Here is a 23,942-nt window from a genome sequence, read left to right on the forward strand (position 1 = left end):
GTATGCCTTTCAGCGCTATATAAGTGTTAAGTAGTAGTAGTATTTTCCCTATCTGTCCTGGTGGGCTCACCTAATATTTTGCAAGTCTAAATAGGAATCCCTTCCATACTCCACTAGACTCTGTCCAATACAGATAGGGCTAAATTCTATATATGGGGGCCTAAAAAAAAAATTGGCGCCAATTAAAACACTATTCTGTAAACAACGCTTAAAGTTAAGTGCAGTTTATAGACTAACACTTATACCCAGGAACTGCACCTAACTTTAGGTGCAGCCATTTGCACCAGCAAAAATGTAGTGCAAATGCCTTGCCTAAATTTAGGTATAGATGCCCTTGTTCTATAATTACACACATAACTTACCCCCCCCCTTTTTTTACTAAACCGCAATAGCGGTTATTAGTGCAGGGAGCCGCATGGAATGCTCCGCGCTGCTCCCGATGCTCATAGGAACTCTGTGAGCGTTGGGAGCAGTGCGGGGCATTCTGCGTGGCTCCTGTGGTAATAACCGCTATCGTGGTTTAGTAAAAATAGGAGTTAAAGAGATGCTTCCGATTCACCTATGACCTGCCTATTTCTGCACTTCCTTTTTTGACTCACTCCTAGAATTTAGGTGCAGATCCCACACCTAAATTTACATGTGTAACTTGGACACTACGGAAATAAGAAGATCTAACAAATCAATTCTGGAAGAGATCAAACCGGCTATGTCACTCGAAGCCCAAATGATGAAGTTACGACTGTCTTATTTTGGTCGCACAACGAGGGAGTCGTGAGAGCAGGATGTCAAGAGATCAGCCAAGGGTGTATTGTTCAAAATAATCACTTTATTGATGGATATGCTGAGGAGAGAGGTCACTGGAGAAGGGCATTATGTTTGGGAAGATCGAAGGAACCAGGCGAAGAGGGCAACCTGCAATCAGATGGCTGAAAGCAACCATGGGGATGTCGCTGGAGGACCTTTCCAGACTAGCAAAAAAACGATTACTTTTTAGATCCGCAATTCATCAAGTCACTAGGCGTCAATGGCACCTAACAACAACTTGTAATTAATTCTAATTAGCACCAATAATTATTGGCACTAATTACCTTGTTATTGTAAAAGCAAGAAATTCCCAAATCACTCTTTAGCATCTCAGGCAGCTTCTCATGAAAAAGAATTTCGACCATTGTTGCTCACAGCTGTTTCTTACAGACATTTTAGAAAACTGCTAAAAACCTATCTTTTCTCCAAATATCTGACTAGCTGACTCATTCAAATATACGATTGTGTTTAGTGTTTATAATCTTTTGTAAACCGCGTAGAACTTTTTGGTAGCGCGGTCTACAGGTATAATGTTATGTTATGTTATTCAATTAAATTGTGTGCGCAATTTTCAGCGCTTTTTCTAGAATTAGGGGGATAATGCTTGGGCACAGGTTTGTCATCTACGCACACTTATACACACAGATCCTGGGATTTTCAACACTAAATACTTGTATCTCACACATAAATGTCAGTACCTATTTTATTGAATTATCCTGTTGAGCCCTAAGCATGCGCTAAGTATGCCTCTGCCTTAGTGCTACCCTGCAGACCCTCATCCAGTACAGAATAAGGAGCCACAAAATAGAAACATGCAGGCAAAACAGAAACAGAAAAAAAAGGAGGATACACACAAAACCAGAGTTGCTCTAATTATTCTGTATGCCCAAATTCAAACTAAAGATGTATTTATAGGATGACACAACTTCTAATTACAACTGTGGGCTTACCCTTGGACCTGGAACTATCACATGGCACAGATAGAAGAGATCAGACACCTCAATGACCAATTAGAGTGCTACAGGCTGCCACCACCCCTCCATTATTATCTTTAGCAGGCTTTTGACGTATTACCGTAGTTATTTAAAGTACCTTAAAGTTATTTAAAATACCTTATCAGTGGAGAGTTTAAGCTCTCCACTGATAAGGTAGTTTAAATAACTTTGATTTCCAGAAGTAAAAAATAAATAGTGCAAAAAAAAAAAAAAAAAAAAAAAGCAGGCAGATAAGTGGATTGAGAGTTATTTGAAAGTCATCCAGTGAGGTTTGAAGAGAACTGTGAAACTACGGAAAATCTAATTAGAGAATGACTTTTTAGCAGAATCACCTATTTATTGATACATCAGAAATATAACATCAACTCGTATATTTCTTCCTTGTTTATTTGACCCATCAGTTTCAATCTCCTTCTCTCAATTTCCAGCTCACTTGGAGACAGGCATCATGGTTTCAATCACAGTTACCTGTGGATTTGCCCCATAATTTACAGCCCCCAGTGGAGGTGATCAGTGGCGAAGTGAGGGTGAGAGGCGCATGGGGCAGTGGCGCCCCTCCCCCACCCGCTTCTCCGCTCCCCCACCCCATCCGCTCCTTCCCTGCCCCCTCCTGACACACACGCTCCTTCCCTTCCCCCTTACCTCTTTAACATTCCCAGCATGAGCAACCCCATCCTGTTGCTGACGCCAGTGTCAGCTCTTCCTCTGACATCACTTCCTAGGCACGGGTCCAGGAAATGACATCAGAGGAAGAGCCGACGCTGGCGCGAGCAGCAGGTTGAGGTTGATGTTTGCACTGGGAACGTTAAAGAGGTATGGGGGAGGGGAAGGGAAGGGGCATGCGCAGTAGTGGGTGGGGGCAGGGAAAGAGCAGGGTGCGGAGAGGAGGACTTCCTTTTCTTTGCAGAATTACTCTTCTGTGCTTTTCTCTTTCTCCCTTTTTATTCTTCATTCTAATCTCTTTATTTCATTCCTAATTACCGTTCTCCCCATTTTCCTTTGGCTCCTACTCTCCCATCCTGTTGTTTTTCCCCTATTTGTTTTCTTTCCTATCAAATATTGTATTTCATTCCCTTTAGCACAGTAAGTCCTTTAGGTCCATTGTACGTTTGACATATTGTTCCCTTTGATTGTTGTAAATTTTATTTATGTTCATTGCTTAGAAGTTTGATTAAGCGATTTATCAAATTTTAAATAAAACTTGAAACTTGTGCCCTCACCATATTCAGATGAAATAAGAAGTCCAATTTTCTAATTCTGTGAGCAGCATATAGACTCAAGGTAAATGTACAGTCAGTGGGAAATTACAGGGGTCCTATAATAATTTGCTTGAGAAAAAAAATCTGGGAGTAAGAATGGGAGATGAGAGAGAGAGAGGGCATGACCCTTGATGGTGAGGGAAGCCACTGTGAGAGAACGTGACCCACGCCAACATGAAATATAATGAGGAGTCTGTGATAGTGATAAAAATAAAATAAAATGAATAGTGATGTATATGTATACGTGAAGAGAACATGTGTGTAGTGTGTTGGATCAGAGAAATTGAATTTTATAAACATACCATGATTGGGTTAGAAAGAACCAATATTAAAACTAAAGGAAAAAAACAAGTACCAAAATCAACGGAGGGCTAATAAGATAATAAGAACTGATGCAGAGCACACATACCAAAAAATAAAGAAAGCCAAAAAAGAGACAAAAGATAATAATGATGATTAGCAAAAAAGGATGTCGACACTGACAATTGAGGTGCCAACAGTAATCGTAAATAGTGTTTGTGCCATTTTTGAAAATGACGGATCAGCAATTGCTATATACAGTATGTAGAAATGCTATGTGACGAGACTGATAGTGAAACGTGATACTATAATGTTGAAAACACATTACTTAAAGAACTACCGATGTGATACAATATATACACAGTACTCTACTTACCAGATGAGATGTTAAAAGTCGCCAACAACGAAAAGGAATGAGAGGGAAACATGCACGAAATGTCTGAACACAACAGATATGCAACGAAATAAAAGAGTGAACCACATAAGGCTTGAGCTGAATATAGAAATTAAAATATCTCCGAAAGCCGCAATGAAACAAATATTTATTTACCTGAATTACTCTAAAGCAAGTACTTTGAACACCAGCGCTTGGCAAAACAAGCTGAGCAAAATGGCATGCTCCGTGTGAACGTCCTTTAAATGAAACCATCAGATGTACATGACCACCGTGGTGATGTCAGATGGGCATGGAGCTTAAACTGGGATAAATATTGACAATGGGTGAAATATCTTTAAGAAGGGATCGAGAGGTGACCCCGGGAACTACAGGCCGGTGAGCCTGACTTCAGTTATAGGGAAGATGGTGGAAGCAATGATCAAGGACAGCATTTGCGAGCACATCGAGAAAAATGGTCTACTGCGGACAAGCCAGCACGGATTCTGTAAGGGAAGGTCATGCCTGACAAACCTTCTGTACTTCTTTGAGGGAATAAGCAGTCAGGTGGACAAAGGGGAACCCATAGACATCATTTACCTCGATTTTCAAAAGGCCTTTGACAAGGTGCCACATGAAAGGCTGCTTAGGAAGCTGTGGAACCACGGGGTGGGCGGGGATGTACACAGATGGATCAAGCACTGGCTGTCAGGTAGACTACAGAGGGTTGGAGTAAAGGGCCAATATTCTGACTGGCGGGGAGTCACGAGCGGTGTGCCGCAGGGATCGGTGCTGGGGCCGCTACTCTTCAACATATTTATCAATGACCTGGAAACGGAGGCAAAGTGTGAGGTTATAAAATTTGCAGACGATACCAAGCTCTGCGCCAGAGTTAGGACCAGGGAGGAGTGTGAGGAACTGCAAAGGGACCTCGATAAGCTGGAGGACTGGGCAAACAAATGGCAAATGCGCTTTAACGTAGATAAATGCAAGGTCATGCACATAGGGAAAAAGAACCCGTTGTTCGAGTATAAAATGGGGGGGAGATTGCTGGAAGACACCGGACTTGAGAGAGACTTGGGTGTGCTAGTGGATCCATCCATGAAACCATCCGCACAGTGTGCAGCAGCCTCGAAGAAAGCCAACAGGATGCTGGGCATCATCAAGAGGGGCATATCAACCAGGACGTGGGAAGTCATCATGCCGCTGTATCGAGCGATGGTGCGCCCACATCTGGAATACTGCGTTCAATATTGGTCGCCGCACCTCAAGAAGGACATGGCAGTTCTTGAGAGAGTCCAAAGGAGGGCAACGAAACTGGTAAGAGGGCTGGAAAACTTCCCATATGCTGAGAGGCTGGATAAACTGGGGCTCTTCTCTCTGGAAAAAAGGAGGCTCAGGGGGGATATGATAGAGACCTTCAAAATACTTAGGGGCATAGAGAGGGTGGACAGGGACAGGTTCTTTAGACTAAAAGGGATGACAGGTACAAGGGGGCACTCAGAGAAACTGAAGGGAGATAGGTTCAAATCAAATGCAAGGAAGTTTTTCTTCACCCAAAGGGTCGTGGACAAATGGAATGCGCTCCCGGAGGAAGTGATCCGGCAGAGTACAGTACAGGGATTCAAACAGGGATTGGACAGATTCCTGAGGGAAAAGGGGATCGTGGGGTACTGAGGGAGGTGCTGGGGTGTTGCATAAGTATAGACAGCTCACCAGGTCATGCAGGTGCAAGGCCGGAGGGTTAGGACATTGATGGGAAGATAGGACTTCGATGAGAAACCTAAGGGGCAAGGGGGCCCCTTCTGGTGATTAAGGCAGGTCATGACCTGTTGGGCCGCCGCGGGGGCGGACTGCTGGGCGGGATGGACCTCTGGTCTGACCCGGCAGAGGCACTACTTATGTTCTTATGATAAAGTAGGTGAAACAGTACACCAAACAATATTAATAATAAAACACGTTTGCTGAATACAACTCTAATTGGCAAGAAAACCCGGGAGAGTCACCTCCGCAACCAAATAACGAACAAGCAAACAGTGGAGCCTTTCAAAACACAAGTGTGCTTGTTTTTCAGCAATAATCAAACATTTTTCAAAATGTCCAGGGCACAATTTGGACTTTTTTAGGCTAGGCTATTTTGAAAACAAATAAAGGTCAAAAAGGTACCCTAACGGACCAGGTGACCACAGGAGGGATGAAAATGTGGCTCACACACACTCTCCTAGTGGTCACTGAATCCTCCCACCCACCCCCAAATATCTGCATGAAACAGTACATATCTGTTCTATGATAGCTGCAAATACTATGGCCAGTAACAGTAGAGCTGCAAGCAGGTCTCTGGAGTTGCCTGGTGGGCAGTGCAGTGGACTGCAGAGAAAGGGACCCAGGCACATATGCCACCCTAATAAGTACACTTGTCTAGCTACAGCAAAAGCTAGACAAATGCTGGGCTGCATCAGAAGGAGCTTTATCAGTCGTAAGCCTGAAGTTATACTGCCATTGTACAGATCAATGGTGAGACCTCACCTGGAGTACTGTGTTCAGTTTTAGAGGCCACATTATCAAAAGGATGTGAAGAGAATGGAGTCGATTCAGCGAATGGCCACTAGGATGGTCTCAGGACTAAAAAATCTCCCATATGAAGAACATTTGAGCAGGATGCGCTTATATTCTCTCGAAGAGCGCAGAGAAAGGGGGGACATGATAGAAACATTCAAATACATCACGGGTCATATTGATGTGGAGGAAGAAATCTTTTGTCTTACGGGTCCCACGGCGACAAGAGGGCATCCGCTAAAACTCAGGGGGGAAAGATTTCATGGGGACACCAGGAAGTATTTCTTCACCGAAAGGGTAATTGATCGATGGAATGGTCTTCCACGTCAGGTAGTCGAGGCCAGTACCACGCTCAACTTCAAGGGACGATGGGACAGACAGGTGGGTTCGCTCCAGAGGAATGCTTAAAAGATGGATTCTCTAAGGAGGGAGGGTTCTTGAATGGGCAGACTTGTTGGGCCGTCGGCCCTTTTCTGCCGTCATACTCTATGTTTCTATGTGGTGGAAAGTATGAGCCAACCAAACCTGCCAAAAATTCACTCTACTGCCATATAGGTGACACCTGCAGACATACGGACTATTGGGGTGGTAGAAAGGTAGGTACAGTAGGTTTGGGGGAAGTTTTGGAGGGCTCACCATATAATGTATAGTGAGATGTTAATGCTTTCCTATGAAAATGTTGCTACATCTGTTCTTCCTGTAAGATACAGTGCTACTGAATATCAGGTCTTGCACCTTTTACAGTTTTATTCCTGAATGTTTAATTGATAAGATGTCTGTCTATTGTTTGTTCATATGCATGTAACTAAAGGGCGATTAGGATATTATGTGTGTAATCAATATGTTAACCACACAGTTTTATGCAGTATATAAATTTATAAATAAATAAATTTAAATAAAATGTGTACCTGGCACCCTTAATGTGAAGTTCACAGCAGTGCCCCACTGCTCTGCTGGCATGTCTATGTGGCCAGTCCATTAAAAATGCTGGCCTGTCCTACATACAAATGGCTTGTTTTGGACTATTTTAATTAGGACTTTTTTTTTTTTCAACAATGTCAAAAATATTTAGATGTCTAGCTGGACAAAACATCTAGCTGGGTAATTTTTGGGGGAAAAAAGTAATCTTGCAGGTTAGAAAATGGACATATTCTCCACCTAATTTATGGACATTTTTCTCAAAACCTCCAAAGCTGGACTTAAACATCCTATCGTAAATGCCCCTTTATGGTTACAGATGACCCTAATAGAGTTATAGGAAAAATTGAGTCTGAGTATTCATCTTGTTAAATGTTATACCCTTTGTTTTTTTTCAAGGTTTAAATTGAGTTTATGAAATAATAATCATTTATATTTTTTGGCTGTATAACAACATAAGTGGTGCGATACTTCATATACTATATATTGACAGAGCAGTTTTCAAAACAAGTCTACCCAGGTAATTTAGCTGTCTGAAAACTGAGCAACCCCTATCTGCATAAAACAATGCCTGGGGATCAATATTGTACATTTATCAAGGTAAAAATTATGTGGACCCAAGGACATGTTTAGGTTCAGGAAAGAATGGTAGGGAAATAGGTATCTTCAGATAAAATAAGTGCAAATCTCTGTGAGTAGTTTTTCTTGGGCAATTTTCAAATTCATACTTTCCCTTTTGGATTGGTGCAAACCTATGGGTAGAAGTATCCAGAGAATATGCAGCAATAGGGGCTGATTTAAAACTTAAATGAGGCAATTGTCAAAATTTCTCAAAATTATACTCTCCAGCATATATCACACATCATCTGTGACTTGAGGGCACTGACATACTTTACATATATTGAATCGGCCGAAAAAAACCCAAAAAATATACACCAATACTGACGATAAGTCCAAACTCCAAAAAATTGGTACTATAATATATGATCTCCAAAATTAAACCAACAACGGCGTGAAAAATGTACCATAATCCTTGAATAAGGAAAAAAGTAAGTTCAAAAACCAAAAGGCACTAATCAGTACGGGCCTGTGCAAACCCTCGTGATAACCAATGGCCCATTTTTCACGCCGTTGTTTCAGTTTTGGAGATCATATATTATAGTTACATATATTGAACCTGGAGTGAGTTGACCTTTTGGGCAGTCAGCCAATGCCCAAGGGCCCAGAGCAATGGGCAATATCTCCTCCCCACATGGCTGATATCTCTCTCCTCTCTGTTTACAGGTTTCAACCCCCTCCATCACTCTAGCATCTCCCTTGTCTCTGACACCCCCGCCTCCCCTCGCATATTTATCTAAAAAGTTCCTTTCTCCATACAGGGCTGTCAACATAGGTTGTTCTCTCTGCCACAACCTGCCTCTTTCTGATATAACTTCCTGCTTTTGATATCATTTCCTGCTTCCGTAAGGGTGGGCCGTGACAGAGAGAAGGTTCTAGTCTGTAGCAGACAGACTATGCCAGGGCAGAGTGGGAAGGAAAGATGAACTTTTGAGGTAAACACAGTGGGGGGAGAGGATACCGAGGAAAGAGTGGAGATGGGTGACCTCAGGATATTCTTTGGCTTTAGGGAACATAAAGGCAATGTTTTATCAGATCTTGGAAGCCAGGCAACAAAGGTTTTAGAACAGCAAGGTTCCCTAACCTGATGACTAACAGTATATGCATGACAGAACTGATAAAGCTGCCAAGTGGGCATGTGAAATAATAAATAAACATAGCCAAGGTATATTTGCTTTAAGACTAGCAAGTGATCATACTGTAAGAAAGTAAATCAATAGAACAAGGAAAATCAAAGTACAGAGATGACAATGATTGAGAACACCTGAGGAAAAGCAAACAGATTTTATGGTTAGCCAGGTGCTCTGGAAAAGTAGATTTGGTAACTATGGAATTGAAGTTAATAAAATTTAAAATATTACTACAGAACAAGTTTAGGTATTAGAGAAATATGAAGCTATAAAATTCCAGTAAGCAAAGGGAATTTCAGTCTGTACTAGGCAGGGACACATGACAAAGTTATGTATACTAAGACACGTCATAGATAGGTTAGAAATAATTATAAAAAAGACAATACAGCCATACAGAATTGAGATAGTCAGCTCTGAGATTTACGGCCTCTTTTACAAAGCCGCGCTATGAGTCCTATGGTGATAGATACGTGGAAAAGCTAATTAGTCTGATATGTGGAAAGAGTGGCACTGCTAAATCCAAAGTGATGAAAAAACATGTTTACTATAGTGTTCATAAACTAGTAAAAATATTGAGTTTTACAAAATATCTAAATTAATCAAGAATTTTCTCTTCAGTAGTTAAAGTCTTCTAATCTAATCCTTAGGTTTGTATACCGCATCATCTCCACGTTCGTAGAGCTCGGCGCGGTTTACAGTAGAAGAAATAGGAACTACAACAGAGGGTTAGAGATAGAAGTGTGAAGAAAATTTAGAGGACTTGGGATGCCAAGATATAAGAGTATCCTTGATTCCTAAGTTGGAGGGAGACTTACATATTTGAGAAAAGCCAGGTTTTCAGATGTTTGCGGAAAACTTGGAGAGAGCTCAAGTTCCGAAGGGAAGAGGTAAGGTTGTTCCAGAGCTCAGTGATTTTGAAGTGGAGGGAGGTCCCTAGCTTTCCTGTGTGGGAAATGCCTTTTAGCGAGGGGAAGGATAGTTTTAATTTGTGGGAGGATCTGGTGATATTAGGGTTTGAGGAATTCCAAGAAAGAGGGATAAAGGGAGGGAGGATACCGTGTAGGATTTTGAAAGCTAAACAGGAGCATTTATAGTGTACCCTGGCGATAATCGGAAGCCAGTGGAGCTTGGCCAGGAGCAGGGAGACATGGTCAAATTTACTTTTAGCGAAGATGAGCTTGGCCGCGGCATTCTGAATCCGTTGGAGTCTGTGGAAGTTTTTCTTAGTTAGGCTTAAGTAGATAGAGTTGCAATAATCCAATCTGGAAAGTATGATGGATTGGACAAGGAGGGTAAAATGTTTTTGATGGAGCAGGATCTAACTTTCCTCAGCATATGAAGGCTGAAAAAGCATTTTTTTACCAAGGATTGGAGATGGTCATTGAAGGACAATGTGGAATCGATGGTGACGCCCAAGACCTTGCTCGAGAACTCAAGCTGCAGAGAGGAGCCAGAGGGTAGTGGGATGGAGGTGGGTAGGTGGCCTAGTTTTGGGCCGAGCCAAAGAAGTCTTGTTTTGGATTCATTCAATTTCATTTGCACAGTGTGGGCCCAGGATTGTAGGTTCGTTATACAAGAGGATATGTTCTTAGACAGGTCGATGAGGTTCGAATCAGTCTCGAGGAGGATGAGGATATCGTCTGCATAGGTGTAAATTGTTTCTAGGGGTGATAGGTGGAGGAGTTTTAGGGAGGACATATAGATGTTGAAAAGGATAGGAGATAGTGGAGAGCCTTGCGGGACTCCACAATTCGGTTTCCAGGGGGAGAATGAGGTGCCATTCATGTTAACAATGTAAGAACGAGAGCGGAGGAATTTAGAGAACCAATCTAGGACTGTGGAATTGATGCTGATCTCAGAGAGTTGGTAAACAAGAATATCATGGTGGACAACGTCGAAAGCAGCTGAAAGGTCAAATTGTAGGAGGACAGTGAACTTGTTTCAAGAGTGAAGTTGTTGAACCCTTGAAATCAGGGAAGACAGTAGGGATTCGGTGCTGAAGTTAGGACGAAAGCCATATTGATAGGGTAGAAGAATAGAGAATCTCTCTAAGTATGATGAGAGTTGGGTAGAAATGATGGACTCTAGCATCTTGATTAGGAGAGGGATATTTGCAATTGGGCGATAGCTGGATGGTATGGAAGGGTCAAGGTCAGATTTTTTCAGTAGTGGGATCAAGGCGATATGACCCATTTCTGGGGAGAAATGGCCCGACTGAAGGGCGGAGTTTATGAGATTGGTGATAGAAGAGATAGCCTGAGCAGGAATGTTCTCGTATAGGTAGGAGGGGAATAGGTCCAAGGAGCAGTTACAGGATTTCAGTTTGAGGTAGAGATTGAGGACCAGGGATTCAGATACGCACTTAAAGGTGGTCCAGGATCTGTCAGCTGGGATAGGGTTGGAGACCATTAGGGTGGGAGTGGAATCAGTGGGCAGTAAGGAGTTGTAGGAGACTGAAGGAGGGAAGGAGCATCTCAAGGAAGAAACCTTATCGTTGAAGAATTTTGCTAGAACATCGGCTGAGGGAGAGGAGTGGAGCATGGTGGGGTCTCTTTTGGAGGTTAGGGAGCGCCAGATGTTGAATAGTGTACTGCTCTACTTCAGAAGGAATTAGTGAGCTACTAAATCAAATACAGCAGAAAGACAAGTTTAAAAATCACCCCTCTGGCGCTCAGATCCAGATATCTCAAATAAAAATACCAACCATATAGATTCTGTACTAAAGCTTTTTTTAAAGCCAGATTGTGCTTGGTCAAGCAAGCAATATGTTTCCAGGATGTACTCAGTCTCTTAGCAACCACAGTTTCTTGAAGCTCATCAAGGAAGACTACATGTTAAATCAGTTGATAATTATCACAGCACATATAATGTTGGATTTGGATTTCTTCAAAACAGGAGGCAAGACAGCTGCCTTCAACAAAATTAGGTAACTATGCTCCTGCTAAGAGCGGTTAATGAAGGAAGTCGGCCAAATAATCATTTCTCATTTACTGTACTAGCCCTTAGCTCACTCTACTGCCATTAATGCATGTTATTTACTGCAGGGTTGATTATATGCAGTGGGTTTGGTGGCAAATAATGTATATCACTGGCATCAACACACGCTTTAAGTAAATGACCCTGTAGATCTGATGCTTCTACCCATACATAGGCTGGGCATGGGTCCAAAGCACAAAGGTATTTACCAAATTTCCAAATCACTGAACCCCCGTCCACCTCTATTAAGCCAGAAAATTATGAACAGCTACAAGAGGAATCTTTTTCTGGCCATGAGACAGAAGGTTAAATATAAAGATATTTTGTATTACAGGATGAACCCATGCTAGATCATTTCAAAGGAAAACTAAAAATGTTTCTTTTTATACATGCATTCAATCTCTAATACACTTACCTTATGAAACATCTTCATTTCTGCTTTGGTTATCAGATAGGATCTCCCTTCCTTTTGTATTTCCCCTATATGGCTCTCTTTCCTATTATATAATGTAATTCTTTACCTTAATCCTATTGTTCCAGTAGGTCCTGTATGTTTTAATGTAGATTGCCCTATTTTATTATGTACAAACCGCTTAGAAGACTGATAGGCGGTATACAAATTTTTATTTAACTTGAAACTTATCCATATAAATGTGTAATCATATTTGGTGAAATGAAATATATATTTTGTTGTCCCTAATAAATTAAGATCCTTCTTAGATGTGAAGAAGACAACAACTTAAAATATAATGTTGGACATGTGAATTAATAGCTGGTATATCTTATCTGGTATCCTTGTGAAAGATCTATGTGGGACATATGTCCCGAGTGGTTAGAACAAGGGTACAGGAACATATAAGCAGGATACAGACTAGGATGCATGATGCTCCTCTAGTGTCACCTTGGCAAAGCATGTCCTATGGTATTCAAGATTTGCGAAATACCGAAGACCCTTTATCACCTCATGGGGATATGACTAGAATACTTTGGAGAAAGGAGCAATGATGGATTGAATGTTAAAACACCATGCACCCCACTGGTTTAAACCATGAAGTTGAATGGTGGGCATTTTTATGACTGTGCATTCATGATTGAGAATTTTTACCTGTCAGCAATTGAGGAGCTGTCCCAGTTATGAAATGAGGTTTCTCACATGTGGGTTCTTTTTCAATACTATACCTTGCGTATGTGGAGGGGCATAATCGAAAGGAACGACTAAGTCCGTTTTTGTCTAAGTCGCAAGTCGTCCAAAGTAAAAAACAGCTTAGGACACATTTATGAAAAATACGTCCAAATTTTTCCCTTTCGAAAATCGTCTAAGTATACATCATGCCGACCTGATCGTCCAAGTCGCTAAATCGGCCTTCTTTATACCACATTTTCGTCCAACTTTTCGTCCAAGTCAAAAATGCCTAGAACAAGCCCTGTTGGACGTGGGAGGGGTCTGCAAAGTGATGGACTGAACACCCAGACATGCACCTAAATAGTGGGGTACCTTACAGGGCACTGCTGTGAACTTCACAAAAAGGGTGCCATGGCATCATCTCACTAAAGCTCCCATATAGGTCTTGGTGAGCCCCCCAAACCACCTCCAGAATCCCCTAGACCCACTTATCTACCACCCTAATAGCCCTTATGGCTGCAGGAGCCACTTATATGTCAGTACAAAAGGGTTTTGGGGGTGTATAGAGGAGTGCACATGTTTCAGTATCAATGCAGGGATTACAGGGGCTTATGGGCATGGGGGCCTCCTCTCCATGGGTCCCTAACCCACCCCCAAGACGGCTTAAGATACCTCTGTTCAGGACAACTAGGCTTTCCTATGACAGACTGCCAGGTGATGATGGTCTGGAGGCAAAATTTTAAAGGTATGATTACGATTTTTATGGGGTTGGGGGGGTTGGTGATCACTGGGGTAGTGTGTGAGGGTCTGTATTATGTGTTTGCAGTGCTTATCTGGTGACTTTAGGTGTGTTTTTGTGACTTAGACCATGTTTTAAATGGTCTAAGTCACAATGACCAAGTTCCGTCTATCCTGTGCTGTATAACTTTCGGTTATACATGCAGTCCGACTAAGTCTAAGCCTGCCCATGTCCCACCCAAATCCCACCCTCGACACTCTCCTGACATGCCCCATTTAGCTATGGTCTTTCAGCGGCACTATGAAGGCCTAGGTCGTTTGTAAACACATCCAAAACCAGTTTTGATTATCGGCACTTGGACATCTTTCGTTTATGATCGTCCAAGTGCCGACTTAGGCCGGTTTTTGGACGTTTTTCTCTTTCAATTATGAGCCCCATAGTGGCTAAGAGATACAATGTTTGAACAATGTAAACACTTTTTGCATTTTAGTCCTCAGACTTATTGATCTTTCTCAATATTTGAATGTATTTGAAGTTGTCTATATTTTGAAGATTGCCACCATTGTGATGTCATTCCCACATCATCACAGCCTCGATTTAATGGCATGATTTTGCAGGGCATCTTTTTTAAATCTTCTGAGTAACACATGTTGAGAGTTGAGGCACTATTCAAGGCTCCCACTAAAATCTCTTTATTTAAGTATAAATGTTTCTTAAATAAGAGTTTTATTTCAGATTGATGAAGATTTTGTTGAGTGATTTAATAGTGGTGTTTTACAGGTACAACTGTGAGACATTGTATAACTTTATGATGTTCAGAAGTATACTTACAGGATTCACCTTTTGTTATAAGATAAGTGCACTTTACACATTATTTAGAAAAATTATTTTGAGGATTTAGAAATAGGAAAGCATATTGATGCGGTGGTTAAAAATTTTTGAAGGGAATCACTAGTCTGTTGACTGCATGGTTATCTTCCTTATAACACACTGATTTATGAGCGCATAAAACCAAGCTGTGAATTATTTCAACATATTTATGAACGATATTTTTGAAATTTGTTCATTGTGTGTGGGTAATGACTGAGTGATAGTATTTACTATACCAACTTCAGACACTTCTATATTTATTTGTTTCCCCACATGCATATTGGATAATACCTGAATATTACATTATACAGTAACAAAGTAATGGTAGCAGATAAAGGCTCTTGCTTGTTTGATTTTTGTGGATTTGTTTCCCCTGTTTTAGTGTGTGTGTGTGTGTGAGCAGATAAAGGCCTGCATGATCCATCAGTCTGAAACTGGCAAATCTTCATCTGCCTTTTTCCATTCGTGAGATGCAGACCATAGAAGTCTAGCATTAGTCTTTTCTCCTCATTACTGGAAGTATCAACACATGTGCGATTTGATACTTAACGCCTCACAAGTTTAAATGTTGATACTTAATATGTGCATATCAGCCATCTTGCAAATCTATGTACAGTATGTGAATTCTGCTAATTACAGAAGTAGCAATCTTTATTTATTTCCAACTTGAAGGGAGAAAGAAATAATAGGGGATTAAGGAGGATAAGTACTTTAATCCTTCCTGAACAGGGTTGACAGAAACGAGCACTTTTTATAAACTTATGATGCAGAGAGCAGTTGTAGACATATTAGGTCAAACACATTCATTCCCTTTAAAACAAATCAAAGAAAATATTTCTTCACGCTCTATATAATTAAACTGGAATTTGTTGCCAGGAAATATGGTAAAATGTTTGGACAAGTTCTGAAAAGTCCATAAACCATTACTGAGATGGACTTGGGAAAATCCACTTTTTATTTCTAGGATATGCAGCATAAAATCTGTTTTTACTATTTGGAATCATACCAGGTACTTATGACCTGGATTGGTCACTGCTGGAAACAGGATGCTGGGCTAGATGGACATTCAATTTGTCCCAGTATAGCAATGCTTAAGCATACTAGATCAAACCAATGGTCCATCTAGCTGAGCAGTAGTGGCTCGTGGCCAGTAGGGGGTGATGTTTATGGGACGATAGTGGAATGGATATCAGAACATGATAGTGCAGTATTTTGTGGAGTTTTTCTACAAAAAGGCCTGGTTTTTCGTATGATTCTGGGTAATTCTAGTTAGATACAAGTATATGTGTTAGTTAAGGCCACGCCCAAAGAGAAGCATACGAAAAACTGGTGAATAAAACTCTGAATATGAATGAAGCTAAAGCCAGAAAAACACACTCCGAGATTAATATAAGGGAAAGTATAATAATATTCTTTTTATGTACTTTGCTATAAGGCTAGATCATGAAGGAAATTAAGAGATACATGGACTCCATTTTGATTGCTGTCTTTTCTATATCTTCTCTGTCTTTGGAATCCATTTTGTGGTCAGTTGTGTCCAAGTCTTTGTTCTTAGGATGACACCCACAGAGGGCTATCGCAAGAGGGGGAGATTTTGGCTAGTCGAGGCCCAAATGAAGAAAGAGTGAAGTACATTGAGGACATTGACCTGAGACCGAAGCGAAAATTGAAGAGAGGAAAGTCAGCGATCCTAGTGGGAGACTCGATCCTTAGGCATGTGGACAGCCACATAGCAGGAGGGAGAGAGGACCGACTGGTGACCTGCCTTCCGGGAGCAAGAACCAAGGACATCGGGGACAAAATTGAAATGATCCTGGAAGGGGCGGAGACAGAAGAGACCGCTGTAGTGATCCACATCGGGACGAACGATGTCAGCAGGAGAGACTACAAAAGAAGCACGCTGTTAGAACAATTCAAGATTCTGGGAAGGAAGCTGAAGATGAGAACCCAGAAGATAGTGTTCTCTGAGATCCTACCAGTACCGAGGGCAGATGTGAAAAGGCAGGAGGAACTACAATCAATAAATACGTGGATGAGGAGATGGTGTGAGGAAGAAGGATTCCACTTCGTGAGGAACTGGACGGCGTTCTGGGGCAAGAGCAAGCTATACAGGAAAGATGGACTGCACCTGAGCGCAGCAGGAACTAGACTCCTAGCAAACAACGTCAAGAGAGGAATAGAACAGGCTTTAAACTAAGAAGAAGGGGAAAGCCGACAGTTGACAAAGGGTCGACGATTCGGAAGACGGTATCCTGTGAAGATACCGAGGGGAAAAATGGCTGGGAAGGAACAAGGGACAAACTACAGGAGTCGACTAACCCAGAAGAAGTGGTTACAATGTCTGCAGCAAAAGAGAAGAAAATATGGACCGAAGCACAGGGAAAGGAAAGGAGGACAGCAAAATACCAGGATCTAAAGTGCATATATGCTAATGCAAGGAGCCTAAGAAACAAAATGGGGGAACTAGAAGCCTTGGCCAACGCAGAAGACATCGACATCATTGGAATCTCTGAAACATGGTGGAATGAGGAAAGCAAATGGGATACAGCACTACCGGGATACAAGCTCTATCGCCAGGACAGAACAGGACAAAAAGGAGGTGGAATAGCCCTATACATAAAAGAAGGCATACAATCCACACAAATGGACACAGCAGAGACGGCCAGCAAGCCGGAATCTCTATGGGTTAAAATACCGGGAAGGAAAGGGCCTGAAATAAAGATGGGCCTGTTTTATCGCCCACCGGGGCAAACCAGAGATATCGATGAGGAAATGGAAGCCGAGATGAAGCGTGAATGCAAAAGCGGCAACACGGTTATTATGGGAGACTTCAACTACCCTGGGATAGACTGGAGGCTTGGAAGCTCGAAATGCGCTAGGGAAACAAAATTCCTGGAAGCTACACAGGATTGTTTCATGGAACAGCTTGTTAGAGAACCGACGAGAGGAAATGCCACTCTGGATCTAATCCTAAATGGGTTAAGGGGACCTGCAAAGGACGTTGAAGTAGTGGGACCATTGGGAAACAGCGATCATAATATGATCAAGTTCAAGGTTGAGGTAGGAGTGTCAAAAGGCAAGAGATCCATTGCGACAACGTTTAACTTCAGGAAAGGAAACTACGAAGCAATGAGGGAATTGGTAAGGAAGAAACTTAGGAACACTTCCAAAACATGGCTAACGGTAAATCATGCCTGGTCCTTCTTCAGGGACATGGTGAGCGAGGCGCAAAATCTGTATATCCCCAGATTCAGGAAGGGGTGTAAAAAGAATCGAACAAAAGACCCGGCGTGGATAACCAAAACAGTGAAGGAAGCGATAGGCAATAAGAAAAAATCATTCAAGAAATGGAAAAAGGACAAAACTGAGGGGAGCTGGAAAGAGCACAAGAAGCATCAAAAAGAATGTCATCGTGAGGTTCGGAAAGCCAAAAGAGAGTATGAAGAGAGGCTAGCCAGGGAAGCAAGAAATTTCAAACCATTCTTCAGATATGTTAAAGGGAAGCAGCCAGCTAGAGAGGAAGTGGGACCGCTGGACGACGGAGACAGGAAGGGAGTGGTGAAGGAGGAGAAGGTAGTGGCAGAAAGACTTAACATGTTCTTCTCGTCTGTATTTACAAACGAAAACACGTCCAACATACCGGAACCTGAGCAATTCTTCAACGGAAGTCAGGCAGAAAAATTAACATCCATAGAAGTGAGCCTTGAGGACGTTCGTAGGCAGATAGAAAAACTAAAAACTGACAAATCCCCGGGTCCGGATGGCATACATCCAAGGGTTCTGAAGGAATTAAAGGAGGAGATAGCGGAACTACTGCAGCAAATTTGCAACTTATCCCTGAAAACAGGCGAGATCCCGGAAGATTGGAAGATAGCCAACGTTACGCCCATCTTTAAAAAGAGATCAAGAGGTGACCCGGGAAACTACAGGCCGGTGAGCCTGACTTCGGTTCCAGGGAAAATGGCAGAAGCACTGATAAAAGAAAACATCGATCAACATTTTGAAAAAAATGAACTTCTGATAACCAGCCAGCATGGTTTCTGCAAGGGAAGATCGTGCCTAACGAATTTATTGCACTTCTTCGAAGGGATCAACAAACGGATGGACAAAGGAGACCCCATAGACATCATATATCTAGATTTCCAAAAAGCCTTTGACAAGGTGCCCCATGAACGTCTACTCCGGAAACTGAAGAACCATGGGGTGGAAGGAGACGTACATAGATGGATCAGAAACTGGTTGGAGGGTAGAAAACAAAGGGTAGGAGTGAAGGGTCACTACTCCGACTGGAGGAGGGTCACGAGTGGTGTCCCGCAGGGCTCGGTGCTCGGGCCGCTGCTATTTAATATCTTCATAAATGATCTAGAAACAGGAACGAAGTGCGAGATAATAAAATTTGCGGACGACACCAAACTATTTAATGGAGCTCGGACTACAGAGGACTGCGAAAAGTTGCAAAGGGACTTGAACAAATTAGAAGAATGGGCGGCGAAATGGCAGATGAAGTTCAACATTGAAAAATGTAAAGTATTACATGTGGGGAGCAGAAACTCGAGGTACAACTATACAATGGGAGGGATGTTATTGAATAAGAGTACCCAGGAAAGGGACTTGGGGGTAATGGTGGACATGACAATGAAGCCGTCGGTACAGTGTGCAGCGGCTGCTAAGAGAGCGAATAGAATGCTTGGTATAATCAAAAAGGGTATTACAGCCAGAACGAAAGAAGTTATCCTGCCGTTGTATCGGGCGATGGTGCGCCCGCATTTGGAGTACTGCGTCCAATATTGGTCGCCGTATCTTAAGAAGGATATGGCATTAGTCGAGAGGATTCAAAGGAGAGCAACACGTCTGATAATAGGTATGGAAAACCTGTCATATTCTGAGAGATTGGAGAAGCTGGGTCTCTTTTCCCTGGAGAAGAGGAGACTTAGAGGGGATATGATAGAGACTTATAAGATCATGAAGGGCATAGAGAGAGTAGAGAGGGACAGATTCTTCGAACTTTCGAAAAATAAGAGAACAAGAGGGCATTCGGAAAAGTTGAAAGGGGACAGATTCAAAACAAATGCTAGGAAGTTCTTCTTTACCCAACGTGTGGTGGACACCTGGAATGCGCTTCCAGAGGACGTTATAAGGCAGAGTACGGTACTGGGGTTCAAGAAAGGATTGGACAAATTTCTACTGGAAATGGGGATAGAGGGGTATAGATAGAAGATTACTGCACAGGTCCTGGACCTGTTGGGCCGCCGCGTGAGCGGACTGCTGGGCACGATGGACCTCGGGTCTGACCCAGCAGAGGCATTTCTTATGTTCTTATGTTCTTATGTTCTTATGTGCCTTAGGCTGGCTAGGAAGACGTGTCCCAAACCAAGATATAACAGGAATTAAATATAGTTATGAATCAAGTTATGAATTAATGAATGAAGGGCCGGAAAGTATGTGATTGTGTGGCTGTGTATTGAACAAAAGAATGGGTTTTGAAAAAACATATTATATATATTTGCAACCTAAAGAAATTCAAAGGGCACAACATCTGGAAATTAGCAGTCTCTAGCATAAAGAGGGGAAACCAGCCCCTCCTCCTCCAGGCTAAGGCTTCTGTGTAAAGATCGATGAAATTTGAAACTATCAGCTCAGGGAGAGACAGCCCCTCCTTCTCTTTGATTACCTTTTCCTGCACTTTCTCCTTTCCTCTAAGGCTGAGAAATTTTCAGCACTGTTCGTGGGCTGAGAACATTTCAGCATCTTTTTAACAAATGATTTCTCTTAATATACCTTTGTGAAAAGAATACTGTATATTCAGAAATGAATGTGGACAGAACAAATATGATTTCTGAAACTTTTAAACGTAGAGGAATTTCTTTGTTTAACTTTAAACACCACCTCTGATATTTTATTGGTTGAGAAACTGATGATGTCACACTGAGCCAAAAGTATATAATAGAATATCTTGAGATCTTAAGCTGAGCACGTTATCAGAAGGCCAGCATTTTGGCAACTATAATGTTCTCCCGCTAATGCAACGGCTAACGCAATTATGCTTTATTCTTTTGGTGTCATGATTGAACAAATAAAAACAATAATTATATTTTGGAAACAAAACCTTTGCATTTAGCATCAATTTGCATGTTTTTTATTATTTTTCACACCTTGAGCTTATGAGTGCGCCGACGTCAAATGTCCCTTGCTCACTAGCCCAGTATCAAGTTTCCACAATGGTCAATCAGGTCTCAAGAACTTGGCATAAACCCAAATAGTAGCAACATTCCATGCTACCAATTCCAAGTCAAGTATTAAATTCCCTCATGTCTGTCTCAATAGCAGACTATGGACTTTTCCTCCAGGAGCTTCTCCAAACCTTTTTTTTAAAAACCTAGCTACATTAACTATTATTACCACATCCTCTGGCAATGAGTTACAGAGCTTAACTATTCTCTCAGTGAAAAAAATATTTCCTTCTATTGGTTTTAAAAGTACTTCCCTGTAACCTCATTGAGTGTTCCCTAGTCTTTGTAATTTTTTGATGGAGTAAAAAATCAATTCACTTGTACCTGTTCTACACCACTCAGGATTTTGTAGACTTTAATTATATTTTCATATTTTCCCTCAGCTATCTCTTTTCCAAGCTGAAGATCCCTAACCTCTTTAGTATTTCCTTATACGAGAGGAGTTCTATCCGTTTATCATCTTGGTCATTCTTCTTTGAACCTTTTCTAATTCCACTATATCTTTTTTGAGAAACAGCGACCAGAATTGAATGCAATACTCAAAATGGGTTTGTACCATGGAGTAATAAAGAGGCATTATAACATTCTTAGTCTTATTTACAATCCCTTTTTTGGCTGCCACCGCATATTGGGCGGAAGTTTCAGAATATTGTCTACAATAACACCTAGATCTTTTTCTTGGGTGCTGACTCTTAAGGTGGACCCTAGCATCTGATAATTATGATTTGGGTTATTCTTCCCAATGTGCATCACTTTGCATTGGTCCACATTAAATTTCATCTGCCATGTGGATGCCCACTCTTCCAGTTTCCTAAGGTTTGCCTGCAGTTTTTCAGACTGCATGCATTTTAACAACTTTGAAGCAGTGGCATAGCGAGGGTGAGAGGTGCCTGGGCAGTGGCACCCCTCCCCCACCCTTTTCTCCACCTCCTAACCACAGCTGCTCCTTCCCTGCTCCCTCCTGCCGCATACACCCCTTCTCTTCCCCTTATCTTTTTAATGTTCCTGGCGTGAGCAACAATCTCAACCTGCTGCTCACGCCAGTGCTGGCTCTTCCTTTCATGTCACTTCATAGGGGTGGGTCCAGGAAGTGAAGTCAGAGGAAGAACCAACAATGGTGCAAGCAGCAGGTTGGGGGTTGCTGCTCATGGCAGGAATGTTAAAGAGTTACATAGGAAAGGAAGGGGTGTGCGCATACATGGTAGTGGGGGGTGGGGGCAGGGAAGGAGGGGGAGGCAGAGAGGAATACGAGTGCCAATGCCCCCCACCAAGATGGCACCCAGGGTGGACTAAACCCCCCCTCACTATGCCACTGCTTTGAACAGTTTTGCAAATTTAAGCCTCATTCATCGTTCTGATTTCCAAATTTATAAATATATTAAATAGCACCAGCCCCAGTTCCAATCCCTGCAGCACTCCACTAACTACCCTTCTTCATTAAGAAAAATGGCCATTTAAGCCTACCCTCTGTTTTTTGTTCTATAACCAATTCCTAATCCACAACAAAACATCGCCTCCTATCCCATGACTCTTTAATTTTCTCAGGAGCCTCTCATGAGGAAACTCGTCAAAAGCTTTCTGAAAATCCAAATTCGCTACATCAACCGGCTCACCTTTATCCATGTTTATTCATACCTTCAAAGAAATGCAGCAAATTGGTGAGGCAAGACCTCCCTTGGCTGAACCCATGCTGACTCTGTTCCTTTAAACCATGTTTGTCTATGTGTGCCATAATTTTATTTTTTATAATAGTTTCAAATATTTTTCTCAGCGCTGAAGTTAGGCTCACCAGTCTGTAATTTCCCACATCTTCCTTTTAACCATTTTTAAAAATCGGCATAGCATTAGCCATCCTCCAATCTTCATGTACTACAGATGATTTTAGTGATAGGTTACAGATCACTAACAGCAGATCAGCAATTTCATGTTCAAGTTATTTTAGTACCCTGGGATGTATACCATACGGTCCAGGTGATTTATCACTTTAGCTTATTGATTTTACTCAGTATGTCTTCCAGGTTCACTGAGATTTCTTTCAGTTCCTCTGCATCATCACCCTTGAAAACCATTTCCAGTTTAGGTAGATCTCTTATATCTTCTTCCATAATGACCGAAGCAAAAAAATTATTTGACTCCCCACTATGGCCTTATCTTTATAATAAATACACACGAAGATTTTTGACCTGCTAGGCCATGTCTAAACCATATCACCAATATCCCTCCCCTTGCATTTTCTATATGCTATGTCCATCCGTATTTAAACTGAGCTTTTTCTAATATCTCCATTTGCACATGGATGTCATTTCTACATGTAAATGCTAGAATTTCCATGTGGAAAGTTTCCAAAGTAGCCCCTATGTCTGAAAGCAAACTATTTTAATCTTTCAGTCAACAAAGAAGCCTAGCTAATAACATCACACTATCAGGAAGAGACATTCTGTCCTTCCTTTGAAAACTGGCTCTATTATTATTTTCAGAATTAGAGTGTGATTTTATAAGTACATCGATAACAGGTAGTCTGTTATTTATTTAGACTAGAGAGCATGATACTTCTCCAATTCTAATAGAAAACTTAAGCACTTTAATCCATAGGCGTCAGAACGGGGGAGGCCACGGGGGCCATGGCCTCAACAAAAATTGTCAGTAATAGGGCCAACAGGGATCCTGCGGGCAGAGAAACACCAACTTAGGCAGCGCCCTCGGCACTCTCAAGGGAGCGGCATCTTGCTGTAGCCAGCGTACTTGCCAGGCGGTGGAACCAATTCACAGCAACTGCTCTGCCGCTGGCTCCAGCATCTTCTCTCCACTGTGGCCCACCCCAGTGGAAACAGGCTTCTTGTCTCCAATGTGAGAATATGCTGCTTGTTTTTCCTAGGATAACAGCAGGTACACTCACCAGTGCTGTTATCGAACTCAGGACCAGATTCTAATCTAATCTAAGGCTTGGCTTTATATACCGAGTCATCATTCTAAGATATCTCAACTTGGTTTACAATAATTAACTTAAATAAAAACCATAAAAAATAAGACTAAATTTTGAGAAATTAATTT

This window comes from Geotrypetes seraphini, chromosome 3 (genome assembly GCF_902459505.1).
Source record: "Geotrypetes seraphini chromosome 3, aGeoSer1.1, whole genome shotgun sequence".
Taxonomy (NCBI): Eukaryota; Metazoa; Chordata; class Amphibia; order Gymnophiona; family Dermophiidae; genus Geotrypetes; species Geotrypetes seraphini.